Source organism: Lepisosteus platostomus, chromosome 1 (assembly GCF_059453375.1).
Source record: "Lepisosteus platostomus isolate fLepPlt1 chromosome 1, fLepPlt1.hap1, whole genome shotgun sequence".
Classification (NCBI taxonomy): Eukaryota; Metazoa; Chordata; class Actinopteri; order Semionotiformes; family Lepisosteidae; genus Lepisosteus; species Lepisosteus platostomus.
The window spans coordinates 2,001,354-2,014,452 of NC_142611.1; the positions used below are offsets into that span (position 1 = coordinate 2,001,354).

The 13,099-nt window shown below is 40.2% G+C and overlaps 1 long non-coding RNA gene across 1 annotated transcript; it reads left to right on the forward strand.

Annotated features, from left to right (window-relative positions):
• The first annotated feature begins 1,793 nt into the window (after nucleotides 1-1,793).
• On the forward strand, nucleotides 1,794-10,354 carry LOC148677476 (uncharacterized). The gene is made up of 4 exons (XR_015939435.1): nucleotides 1,794-5,452; nucleotides 8,848-8,944; nucleotides 9,063-9,246; nucleotides 10,083-10,354. It is a non-coding gene; the product is annotated as an uncharacterized LOC148677476 (long non-coding RNA).
• The last annotated feature ends 2,745 nt before the right edge of the window (nucleotides 10,355-13,099 follow it).

Consider the following 13,099-nt stretch of genomic DNA (forward strand, 5'->3'; position numbering starts at 1 on the left):
CGATAGCCTGAGGCGAAGCCATTCAGTACCATAAGCAGGAACCTTCTATTCCAGTCTAAATTTCATTTTAGTGTGCCAGTGCAATTTATACAGAGCAGCAGTTATAAAATGACACTGAGGAGTTAAAGCTAGCACACAGGATGTGAATGCAGAAAAGACAAAGCTCATGTTTACTTGTTGATCTCTTTGTCATTTCATAAGGAGGTCTACGGGGCCTCAGTTTAGAGTTAGACAGGATAAGTATGGTGGTTTCAGAGGCAATGGTTTGTTACTAAAGAATGGTTTCAATATTGACACTTTCTCTAATGAGTTTACAGGAGAGATATCCATTCATGTTCCCTTGTGAAAGTAGCTCTCCTATCACTCAAACAGGCTTCCTGGAAGCGTTCGGGATTAGAATTCCAAAGTCAGGAACTGGAATTTTGCATAATGAATACCTTTGTGATGTGTGGAGCTAAAATAAGGAAGGAGGATAGTCAGTGTGCTTTGATATGATCAATACATTGAAGTCCTACATAGCTAAAAATTAATTCAATTTCATTTTTTTTCCCAACAAATTCTTTCTGCTGTCAGCTGGCGTGTATCTTATCACCTTCTGTAGCGTCTTGTTGTGGAAACTCCTGCAGCCTTTGATATCGGAGACCATAGAGGCTTCCGCAAAATAAAGGTGCCTTTGTGTTCCCCGGATGAGTTTCCGTACCTGTGCTCGTTCTATAAGGTGAAGCGCTCTTCAGAGCTCTTACAAGCTCTCCTCAAGTAGTCTTGTCCACTCTTACTGTACTGCTTGCTTTATCACGCTATTTACCTGTTTTCTAAACATCTAAACATTGGAGTAATTCTTCCCAGCTCCAGCTCAGTGCTGCAGACACACAGAGGAATGAACGACAGAAACCTGTCTGGAATTCCAAATGTTTTACTCATTTGCTTTCTCCCTGGGCCCGACTCCTAAGGGACAGTGGAGAAAGGATGCTGATAAACCCTCAGACACTACTGAGAACAAAGAGCAAATACATTTCAAAATTTCAGCATGTAGCATCTGTGTGCTTTCTCCCCGTCCTTGCACTCTGTCCTTCAGGGATAAGCACCCAGAGAAGTGACTTTCTGATAATGGATGGGAGGGTTTTGCCATGTCATTTGAATATAAAACTACTATCTGCTAAGGCCGAAGCTTACTTGTCATAACAAAATGCACTTCGGAAGATGGAAGAGCAAGATTCTTCAGGAGGTCGTTTCTTCAAAAACAAAACAAGGAAGTAATGCCGATACATCTTCTCAGTATGAAAAGAGAACTCATCTTTGATAAGCTCCTGGTCTGCATTTGATCTCTTGCCATTTTCGCATGACAGCATAGGAGTTTCAAAGACACAGAAACGCTTGAGGCGATGTTCTTAGCTTTGGATTTGATTTGTTAGGCAATAAACAAAACATATTTTGTACTATTTTTCTCTTACCTGGGACAGACTTTGATCTTGTTATGTTTGTTTAAAGGGACTTGTGCCTGTCAACACAAATAATGTAAATCTCACTATATGTGTGCCTTCTAGTTATCTAGCAAATCTCCTTTTGTCATTTCAACTGCAAGACACAAATGTTCTCATGTCATGACTATTAGATAATGCATTTTGCTCCCTCGTGAAAACTCGTCTTACTAACCTGACAGCATATATTTCTGCCAAGAAACCTTCCCTGTTCCCAAAGCCGGACTCTTCAGGAAAGAGCCACGGGGCCAATTTGAGGAAGAAGAAAAAAATCCAAATGATGTGCTTTCTGTTATAAAGGGTTGCAGCTTTTTTATGAAATGGGAGCGTGTGGCTCCACGCTTTTCTGAACCCATCGATCCGGTTTCTAGTTGTAGCGCAGAAGGGCTCGTGGTGACATGGCCTGCTTTCTTTTTTGATAAGTTAGCTGCTGTATCACATTGGTCATCTGCAGCTTTAATAAACTCCTTCAGTTTCCCCTTGTTTTGCAGGACGTCTAGCACGTAAACTGCGACGTGGATGGGGGGGAGCGCAAGCTAGCGAATGCGATTCACCAAAACGTCGAAATAAAACAGGCGTTGGTTCAGCGAGTGGCTGGATGTTTTTAACCGATCGAGACTTCACTGATCCCGGTGTTTGCAGCCAGGGGATTTCCAATTTTTTAACAACACTTCAAGTCACTGTGATGTTAATGTTCTGCGGTGTTACCGTGAGTGTTTGAAGTTCCCGAGTACATAAGATATCGCTTACACTCCTGCAGGTCACGGCAGCAGTAACCAGCGCGCACTGGCCAATGTCTCGCAAAGCAAACTTTTGAAAGATTTCTTCCGCAGAGCTGATTTACGGCAACATCTCAGTTGTTACAATAAGAAAAGGCCACTTTCCTTCCTTTCCCGATTGTGCCGTGATTAGCACGGCTCTCTATTTTTTTAAACTCCAGGCGAATTTCACCGTAATTGACTGCATTTAACGGGTTTAAAGTTAAGTCTTTTGTCCGCTCCTAAAGATACAGTAATTAGGTAATTCCGTGCCGCACTTCTCCTGTTGTTATGGTTAGCTCTTTAAAAAAATATATGAGGTGGAGTTCACGGTTCAGATTTATATCCAGGTTATGTCATTGCTATTTTTTTTTTCTTCTTGTCATCTGTAATCTCCACATCTTGTTTTATCTTAAAGTACCCGCTTCCTTGATGTGACACCTTTTTGGATACCACGTCTTCATGTGCAAAATGATTTGTGTTTCAGCTGATTTTTTGTTGAATATATAACGCTTCTTTAGCAAGACATTGCATGACAAGAGTGTCCTTCTGGCTATAGATTTCCTGGAATGCAATGGTCTGAATCACTTTGCATTGTCTTTAAAATAAATATATACATAGCTATATTTTCCCAACCAAATAATGTCCCTTTTTAAAAAAATCATTTTGTTTTTGCTGAAGTGGCCATTCAGGTCTTTAATCTGATCATTCTAGTTTTCCTTCGTTGTTAATTGATCCATCATTGGATATGTTCCTTTACTGCATGGGTTCACTAACCTGCCAGAAAGAGACTCCACCCTTGGGACAGCACAGGTGAGAGTGAGGTTGTGAGTGTATTCATGATGAAATACAGTATAGTGAAGTTTTGACCATGTCATGTTAGTGCAGGCAGATTACCATTATACAATTAGTTAATTGTACTAATTTTTGACAGTTCATTTAACATACAGTTTTTATTTTGTGTGTTGTGTTAAGAGTTAAGAGTTTTCAATGCCGAAACAACATAATTACCAGCTTAATGATCTTTTGTGAGTGTAAAAAGAACATTGAATGTGCTATATGTCCTCTATGCTCCTGCTTCTCATTCGGTAAGTCTGTGAGTAATTGTTTAGCAATAAATCTCTAGGTGAGTCTAGGTGATTGTGTTTTTAAGTTGCTCTCCACCGTTCCCACTCACCTGTAAACCTATCAGGGCATCTGTCATGCATTACTTCTGCAGGGAAAATTCCCTCAGCTGTGCAGTGTTAAAGATTTTCATACCTTTTTGAACACCTGGCTAATAAAGGGCTTTAAGAAGAGTAACAGTTTCAACACTAATAAGGTGCTCATTCACATAAAGCATGAGGGTATCTAAGAGCTCAGGTACAAACCACAGGGAACATCAAGGAGTGAGAAATGGCATGCTTCATCCCAGATAAATCCAGATACCCTGGGTTATTGTCTTAATATAGCACTCCTACTGCTACAACTACTGTACTGCTAGGATGTCTGTCACTTCTAACACTCTTATTCTGCTACTGGCGATACAACTGCTGCTACTACTACAGGTGCTACTACTATGATTACTGCCCCCAGTCTTTATTTCTATATAGCATCTTTCATGCTGGATCTCTTGAAAGTCCTTCGGACACTATAATCAGTTAAAATTTAAAAGGAAAGGTTCATATGCTATCTACCAAATAGTACAAAATAGCACAGTAAAACAGAATATAAAATATTTTAAAAACTGTTTAAAATTCGGCAACGCAGTTGGACGTAAAAAGTGAATTCAACTAAGAAAAGGCTGCTTTTGTATAATAGTGTTCTAAGTAAAGTACAGACTGGACACACAATTATACACATGAGCCTCCCAAAGTATCTTGTCACCCTGCATACATACCAGTGTATTTTTTTGATATGTCATTCAGCACTTTCATAACTGATTGCATTACTCTGTTGTTTTTAAAATCTTTTCATAATTTTATAGTGGGGACACGTGACAGTGTTGTAACAGAATGCTCACCATTACAAATCTACGAGTCAAAAACAAAACAAAATGCCAGCACTGTTTTACCAGAGTGACATGAGTCCACACTCTTCATGTGTATTGTCAAATCACTATTTTAGTTTCCAGATGCCATTATCAGCTCTCCTGCTGCTGCCTACATTACTCAAAGAGTTCACAGATTTATACTCTGCTTCTGTACACTTCGCTCCCTCTTTTGACTTGCTGTAACTTGTTTCATTTTACTTTGTTTTTTATGTGACATCTTGATGTGAGAGTCTTAATTGCTGATTTACTCTTTGACCTTCTGTTTGATATCTGTGCTGTGATCTTATAAAGAAGATTACTGCAGGCTGTTAGAAAGTGATAGGTGTACAGCATTAGGGGTTTTACATCATAGAAGAAAGAGCTTGGATTACGGATCCCTTTGGAGCCATAGATGTTGCAAAGCAATGCTGTGTTTCACATCATTTCTGCTGCACAGCAACGTAGGTTAATTTAATGTACATGTAAACAAGGTTGAGTAAAATATTGTCCCACATGCTGTTATTTCCCCTTTGTTTTATATCAATATTTTCTACGAATTTGGCAGGAGTCAGCAGTGTCACTTACTGCATCACGCCTGTGAGTCAAACAATCGGAGACTCTATGCGCCCCCTAAAAAAGTCTGGGAGCAGATCCCCAAATCTGTCCATCTATCAGTCCTTCACTCTTACCAGGAACTCTTACTCTTCAGAGTCTTTAACTGCAAAACTCATAATGAATGTCACACTGATGAATCTAATACGCCAAACAAATGTGTCAGACATTTTGTTAATGAAATAAGAGCTTTCATTTAAAAAAACCGAAGGATTTTTTTTCACCTTTCTTTAACTATCAGTGATACACAGCATTGTTTCTTTTTTAAATATCTATCAGTCATTTGTTTCCGCCTTGAATATCTGCTACGGTCTGTGAAATACATCAACATATGAAGATAATCGAAGAGCGACCCTTACAAGAATCTTAAAAAGAGATCTGGTGTGTAATCTCTTGCACTACTGTGTTAGTCTGGCCTACACTCCACAGCAGACAGATCTGGTGACAGGCTGCCCAGTCATTCCTGCTCATCCCCACAGGAATTTTGGACAGAGCGGACACAGACGGAGCACATTTATTACACAAGTGTGTGCAGGCCTGGATACTGTGGTATGCGAGTGCTTATCGTCACTGTGCAAATAAAATCTGTTCAGGTAAGGACTGTATCAATTTATTTTTAAACTTGCGTTATGACATTACTGACAATACAAAGATAGCACACGCTTGTGTTGCAAAGTTAGTCTGAATTGTTTTCTGACATGAACTGGAGCATCCTGTGTGTGCACAGGGACTTTTCATGGGCGCAAAATGAAGGCCAGGCTAAGATCTCATTGAGCTCAACTGAGGCTTTAATTCAGAAACCTGTGTTTGCAGCATAGCTCATTTTATTTCGGATTCAGGTCTGGACCGTTTGGTTCACTGTGGGGTGTTCTGAGGGAAAAGAATCTAAAGCAATGGTGTGACAGGGGTGCCCTTGATCAGTCCTATGGCAGAATGGTATCATTTATAAAACCTCATATCAACACCACCATAGCCCAGAGGAGAAGACACTGAGACAGTCCTGAGCAACGCGCGTTGATCAGCTGCTCCAGCCTGATTAGAAACCCATGCTCTCAAGGAGGAGGGTTAATGCCACAGCACATGGGATGATATAAATCCTTGCAATGAAAATGCAGGACTGGGCTACGTTCTAGACTGAGATGCACACGAGATTAAGCCACACACAAAATCTCGGGCCGCTCTCGTGGCGTGCTGATCTAGCACGAAGCTTGTCCTCGACCAGCTGCCCCAGTACTGCTCCCGAGCACAACTAGCTGATCGTCTTTATTCCCCTCCTACCTGTGAGCCAGGGCTGGGTATTCACTCTGCGGGCCCGCTTAAGGCACTGCTTCCCAGTCATCCAGTACAATGCCACAGTGCCCCTCAGCACAGCCCAGTGTCCCCCAGAGCAGCCCAGTGTCCCCCAGCACAGCCATGCCCCCCAGCACAGCTTTGTCCCCCAGTGCAGCCCAGTGCCCCCCAGCTCAGCTCAGTGCAGCCCAGCGCACCCCAGTGCCCCCCAGTGCCTCCCAGAGCAGCCCTTGCCATTGACGATGTGCATTGACTGCACCTACAGTACCTGAGGATCCAAGCTGGCCTCATGCCTCTTTCCCCCACTGGTACCTGCAGTAGAGTGGGGGACACCACTCCGTCTTCACTCTGCTCAAACACGGACACGTTGTGCCTGTCAGCCGTTATAATGCACAAGCAACCAAGTCTCGCACAGTAGTGGGGCAGTGGATATCAGTTCAAGAGATGGATATCGAGCCTTTGGCCAAATTCATGAACGCCTTTCCAAGCACCGAGGAAATCTCTACATTAATTCTGCAGATACACAGGGGTATCTCCATAATTTAGCTTAATTAAATTCTGTACGGTGGCAGTTTACCTAGGTTCTAATCTCCAGCCTTTATTTTGAGTTAGATAGCCTGGATAAGCATGTAAAGGCATTGAAAAGCTTCCACGTGCCTTCTCCAACCCTACCCAGCTACAAAGATGGATTGTTTCTGGGCCAGTCGTTCTCCCACTGAGCTGCAAGGATTTGCATTAATAGAATGAGCAATGGGTCTTGAGTCTTCGACTTATTGCAGCAGGAATACCTAGTATCCTCACTGTTTCCTTTTTAATCACACAGATTTTCACAAAAGGGAATTCTTCACGTTTGTCAATATGAGAGTACAAATAATCAATTTACAGAAATGAGGTGTCAGACAACTATTCAATGCGCTTCCATTTAAATTCATTTTGTGTAGTTACTACTTTGCTCATAACCTTGCAGTTACGGTATTATGACACATGATTCGTCTTCTTTTCCTTATTCGTCACTGCTCTAGTTATGTCTTATTTTTATAGCTTCTTCACTGAACATATTTTCAATGCTTGCATCTGGATTTGATTTTAATGCATGTGCTAATTTCTGTTCACATTTCTCACAGCACACTTCTGATTGGTTTACTTTGCCACTAATCAGTGAGAAGTGTTTCTCCCACAGAATTTGGGACAATTGTTTTTACATGAAAGAAATAGCAAAGCAAAAGTCCTTCAGATGGTCAGTAGGTACAGCTATTTGTTTTTTCTTACCTTGACAAATGTCTAAGGCGAACCTTTCTTCCTGTTAACAATGTAGAAGCAATTACTGAGCTGAGTCTAAACTTTTGACTTGCCCTGTACAGAGCAAGCCCTGTAAATTAGTCATGAATCGAAAAACCTTCCCCAAGGAAATAACGAGTCAGTTCCCCCCTAACTCCCTAAACTGGATAATCCTAGCACTTAGACACACTAAAGATATTTTAAGAACCAAATTTGTTGTTTGGGTGTGAAATATCTACATTTTTACTTCGAAAGAAAAAAAATAATTGCTATTTTCAAGAACATAACACACACAAAGTCCTCCTGGAAGCATACATGAACATGTTGTAGTTTTACTGACAAGCGCTTATTATACAAAGTTCTATAGGCTTGGAAGAGAGCCAGGAACAATGTTACCCGTCACTGTGTGTAAAATGTAAATTAATTTCAATCAAAAGGCTTTAGTTTTGGAAAGATTTCCTTGTTTTCACAGCAAATTCTTCTCACACGCAAAGTCTCTTTCTCTTTCTCTGTCTATTTTACCTTTTTTTTCCTTGACAGCCCAGGTGTAAAGGGTGAGGCGCTGGAAAAACATGCAATTCGACAAGCATGTCATTAAGGAATTCTGTGATCGCTCGCCCTGTCCTGGTATACAATGACAAACAGGGTAGCAATTTTCTGCCTCACTTGTGAAGCAACACAGTACCCCTCCACTTTCACTTACAGGAAATAGCCGTCTCCTTATTCCACTGAACTTGACATCACATTCTGTCTACAAACTATGAAGCAGCACCCAGTTCAGGATAAAGTACTTTTTTATGTCAGCAGAATATATATTTAAATGTTTCCTAGGTTATGTGTAGGTCCCATATATCACAAAATATGACTACCCTTCCCAGATAAAATATGCACTGTCATTTATTGTGTTGAATCATATCTGCTCAATTTTCTTTTACACTGTCTTTGAACTAAGTATGCAACCACAGGTTGTGCGTATAATTAAAGAGCTAATTGGTAAAAGAATTCATTGGTAACCACTCTTTCATGTTTTGCAACACACCTTCTTATTTTGTTTAGGTGTTATTTTTTTATTTCTGTGCTAGACACTTGTATTCCCAGTGATGCACTGCAAAACATAAACAACTCATTGAGGAATAATAATATGAGCAAAATAAACAGGCATTCACAGAAAATGGTGGGTAGCTGCGTCAGCATGCGTAGGCTGCAAAGGAACAAGTAATAGGTTTATTCCTGCTGAAAAAAAGAAGAAAGAAAACACAACGTCTCGGCCATGGAGCCTTCTTCAGGTGACCTTCTTCAGAAGTTCACACTTCTTCAGGTGTGAACACCTGAAGAAGGCTCCACACCTGAAACTTTGTGTTTTCTTTCTTCTTTTTTTCAGCACGGAATACAACTATTACTTGTTCCTTTGCATTCACAGAAAATGTTATCCATCGAGGCTACAGATGGTCAGGAAAGCATGATGGGAGATAAGGAATCAATTTCGCAAACTCAAACCACTCCTGGTATGCAGGGAGGTACGTCATGGCAGATAGCTGCCTTCTGCCTCTTGGGTCCTGGGTTCAATTCTGGTCAGATGATCCTTCTGTGTGGAGTTTACATGTCTTTGTCGTTGGCCTTGTGTCTCCTCTCCAGGTGTTCTGATGTCTTCCCAGGCCAAGACCATGCTGTCTAGGTTAATTTACTTCTCAGATGTTCCCCATGTGGGTGTGTGCCCTGTGTTGCACAAGCATCCTGTCCAGGGTGTATCCTGCTTTATGCTCATTGACTGCTGGGTCAGACTCTGACACAGCATGAAGCGTGTAGCAGTGTCATCAGAGTGAGTGGATCCTGAGCAAGCCCATCTTTGTTTTTTAAACTTTTTTTTTGCCTGTTTTGCCCTAAGACATCGCCTTATAAGAGAGGGGTGGAAATCGTTTGCACAACAGCTAAAAATGTAATTTATGTAAAGAACCGAAATCAGTTCTAACAACAAACATCATTTTGTTGTTTTAGTATACTTAAAAGCAGATTGCAAATATTTTTCTTAGCTTTAGAGTAGTCTGTCCAAGGGCACTGAAAAAGTGTGGCTTTAAGGCGAAAGATAAGGTTACACAGAGTTCCTTCGTATTGGTGCCGGTATTTTACTGACGCACATTTATTTAAAAAAACACAAAACAAAACAAAGAACACACGAGTGGTTGTTAAGGATTTTTTAAATACTAGCAGCGTTTTTGTTTTACACACCTGTCACAATTTGACGTTTTCAGACATACCAGGTTACATTCCTTATCTTTTTTTGGGGGGGGGGGTTGTTTTGTTTTAGTATTTATATCTGGGCTAAGTGAAGATAAAAACAATCCATCCCGTCCGTGTTAAATAGCCGCTCAGTCCAAATCGGAGTCGCGGACTGTCCGGCCCACAGCGTGGGTGATATTTAAAATAGCTGGCTCTTGCCTCAGTGCAGGCGGCGAGTGACCCGTCCTGTGGTCCCCTGTCCTGCCCACTGCGTGAGACTCTAGCGCCTGGTGCTCCGAACACAACTCTGAATTCTCTAATTCGGGGCAGTAAGTCAATGTTTTCACTACTGATTAAATCACTCCCAAGTGCCTGAAGAATGTTTAAGGTGGATACTGAGAAAATTAACCAATTGACCTTCTCCTTTCTTGCCCCAAGGATAGACAGGCCTACTGGGAAAATCAGCTGTCAGGACCTCCTAATGACCTGCAGTCAATGGGAGATCTATTGGATCATTTCCACCCAAGCATGGGCATCCTGCGAGGTTTACCAAGAACCATAGATAATCCCACCATTGAAAAAAAGACTTTTTTATGAATCTCATACTCATATTTTACCAAATGTTTCTAGAATACATATTAGTCACTGTAGTATTATATTTTGATTATCTTGTATAATCCGAAATCTGGAATAAAAAGAAGTGCGATTTCCACCTTTTTTTCTTGCCGAGTTTGGTATTAAGGTACTCAAACAAGGTTTTATGATCAGGCTTAATTTCCGGTAATGTTCCAAATTATTTGAACAACATCACAAAAGCAATTGTATCAGCAAAAAGGAATTGAATATTCAAACTGGTGATAAATGATTACATTTAGCATTGCCCCTTTTACGGCTTCCATTTACTTATCCTTAACAAATACGAGCTGTTTAAAAACCGAATCATTCAAATCTGATTGTGAACATATTTAATAAACTTTAAACGAGGACGAGGTGTGTTTTGTATAATAAGCTGTGTACAGAAACTGATGAGAATCTTAGATATATTTGGTACAGTAAGATGACAGGGTTCGCCTGGTTTAATTCAGTGAAAATGATTTGTTTTGGCAGGATCTCTGATTTCATTTTACTTTTGCAAACAACAAAAACGATAGACCCAAAAATACATTCTTGTTCTCCACGCTCCGGAATAAAACACAATCACCCGTTTAACTTTTTAAATCACCCTTTGGATGTGCATGTAAGTAATACTTCTTGAGTAAAAAGAAACATTATTAGTATGCAGTTCCAGCTTGAATTGGACTAAAAAATATGACTCAAGTGGCGCTACAATGTCCTGTAGGGATAAGCTGTCATATTGGTGAGAGGGTAATTGATGCCTCATGCTTTTCAGGGGCAATTATCGCACCAAAATGTCAAGACCTAATTTGTGGTTTTGTAATGTGGACACATGGGCCTGAGAAGAGGCCACTTGTGGTTTCCTTAGGGAAACACAGCCAAGTTTGGTTAGCAGATGTGAAAAAAGTCCAGCTTTAGACCACAGTGTGTTTCAAATAGCATTACAATTGTGGGTTTACAGTAAGCACATGAGATAAAAACATTGGTAAAACTGGTCAAAGTGTATCTATTTAAATTTCAATGAGTTTTGTGCTGCATTTACATTTTAAATCTCCTCTGCTGTCTTGAGACAGGATTATGACATTAAAATAAAACAACAGTGCACAAGTCCATATTATTTTGTGCATGAAAACCAGCATTATCTGAGTAGACCTGTGTGTTTCCTCATCTACTTTTAAAGTCAATTGATGAAATAAACCTTGAGATCTGGAGCTGGTCATGATTTGTCTAACTAATCGTCCTGTGAACACAGTAAATGACCTTTAATTCTCTGCAAAGTATATCAAGCATGAATGTTAGAGACTCAAGAATCTTTTCTCACGTCTCCAGCTGTTAAAACGTCAAAGGAAACAAAAGACGCAGAGCTGGAGATTCCAATTATAGAGCATGCCACACCTTAGCTCCACAGAAAGGTTAGCTTAATCCACAGGTGTCCATTTCTAGTCCCAAGGAGCTATTGTCCAGTGGGTTTTATTGGTCTCTCTGTATCACCAACACCTCAACTGGAAGAAGGTGTGAAACCTGACCCATTAACACACTAATTGGAATTTAGATGTAGGAGCCCAAGATCAATTGAAATCCTACAGGCACACCAGCCTCCAAGAGTGGACACCACCGTCTCAACACACCTGCTATTTTGCCAAAAGAGCATCTCTGTTGTTCATAAGCAGATTCTGGAATTACGCATGTAGGGCTGAACACTGTTTCATTTTTTAAACCCAGAACTAAGAAAAATCCGTTTGTGATTTAGTGCATATTTCTTGCTACCCACTTTCTCCAGTTGGTGGTGCCAGATGACAGAGTCACATTTGAATTGGTTTATTTTACATTGAATTGAATTGGTTTATGTTTGTTATTTTATACTTTGCTGCACTTCCATCTGTACAAAGTTTTATTCTAACAGGCTCTTAAGATCAGTAACTGTTACTATTTGCGCTGGAACCCTAAATATCAAAAGAGGGGAGACTGGAAATCGTGAGTGTCACAGTATTATGGAAAACAAAGGGAAAAAACACCTCCAGCTTTTTGTGTGTGTATTTGTACAGAAGACCCATACGTTCTCCGATAAATTCAAAAAGTGTCAGAAATGCATGTTTATAATTAAGAAAGATTGACGGAGCCAAGAAAAGTACTGCATAAAGCATGTCATGTATGTCATACATAAAGTGAGTGTTAAATTCATTTCGGTTTTCTGTCCTAGACAGTTAGGTGGTAACTTATAATTCTTATTGCTTAGGACCTACCATTAACCTAAAAATAAGACTTCTAATTATGTAATCAGTAAACAGCTGGTGTCTGAAAGGAAGTCCTTTTTAGCAGCTGTTGTTAAAGCCTAACAAAAGGTAATCATTAATACCTGGTAGCGTTAAAATAACACAGCAGATACTCTCGGCTAACCCTGCCGTCTCTTGTCTTGGCAGTACAGTACAGTAACACGGTTTGAGCACAGGATGAGATCCATTAAATTCAATTCTAATTGTAACGCTGCTACTGTAATTAGTTTTTCAAGACCAGTGCCATCCCAAGAATTAATCCATATAAACAGCCATGCAGAACTATTATCTGACATTACCTATTGGTGAGCATTGTAATTTATTTTGAAATTAAAGAATAACAAAGAGTTTTAAATAAATAGTTGCTGATTGTATTACAAAGCACGATCTCTGAGCAAACAGGAACCTGCTCTTAGAAGCGGTCTTAACTTTAAACAACAGGTGAGTCTTTACCGCTTCCCTCAGCAGTGTTGCGACTCGTGAGTAAGATATAAATTATGCTTTACGATAATTGAGGCCAACAACAAAGCTCCGTCAGTATATTTCCTTCTGAGATTCATCACAAGC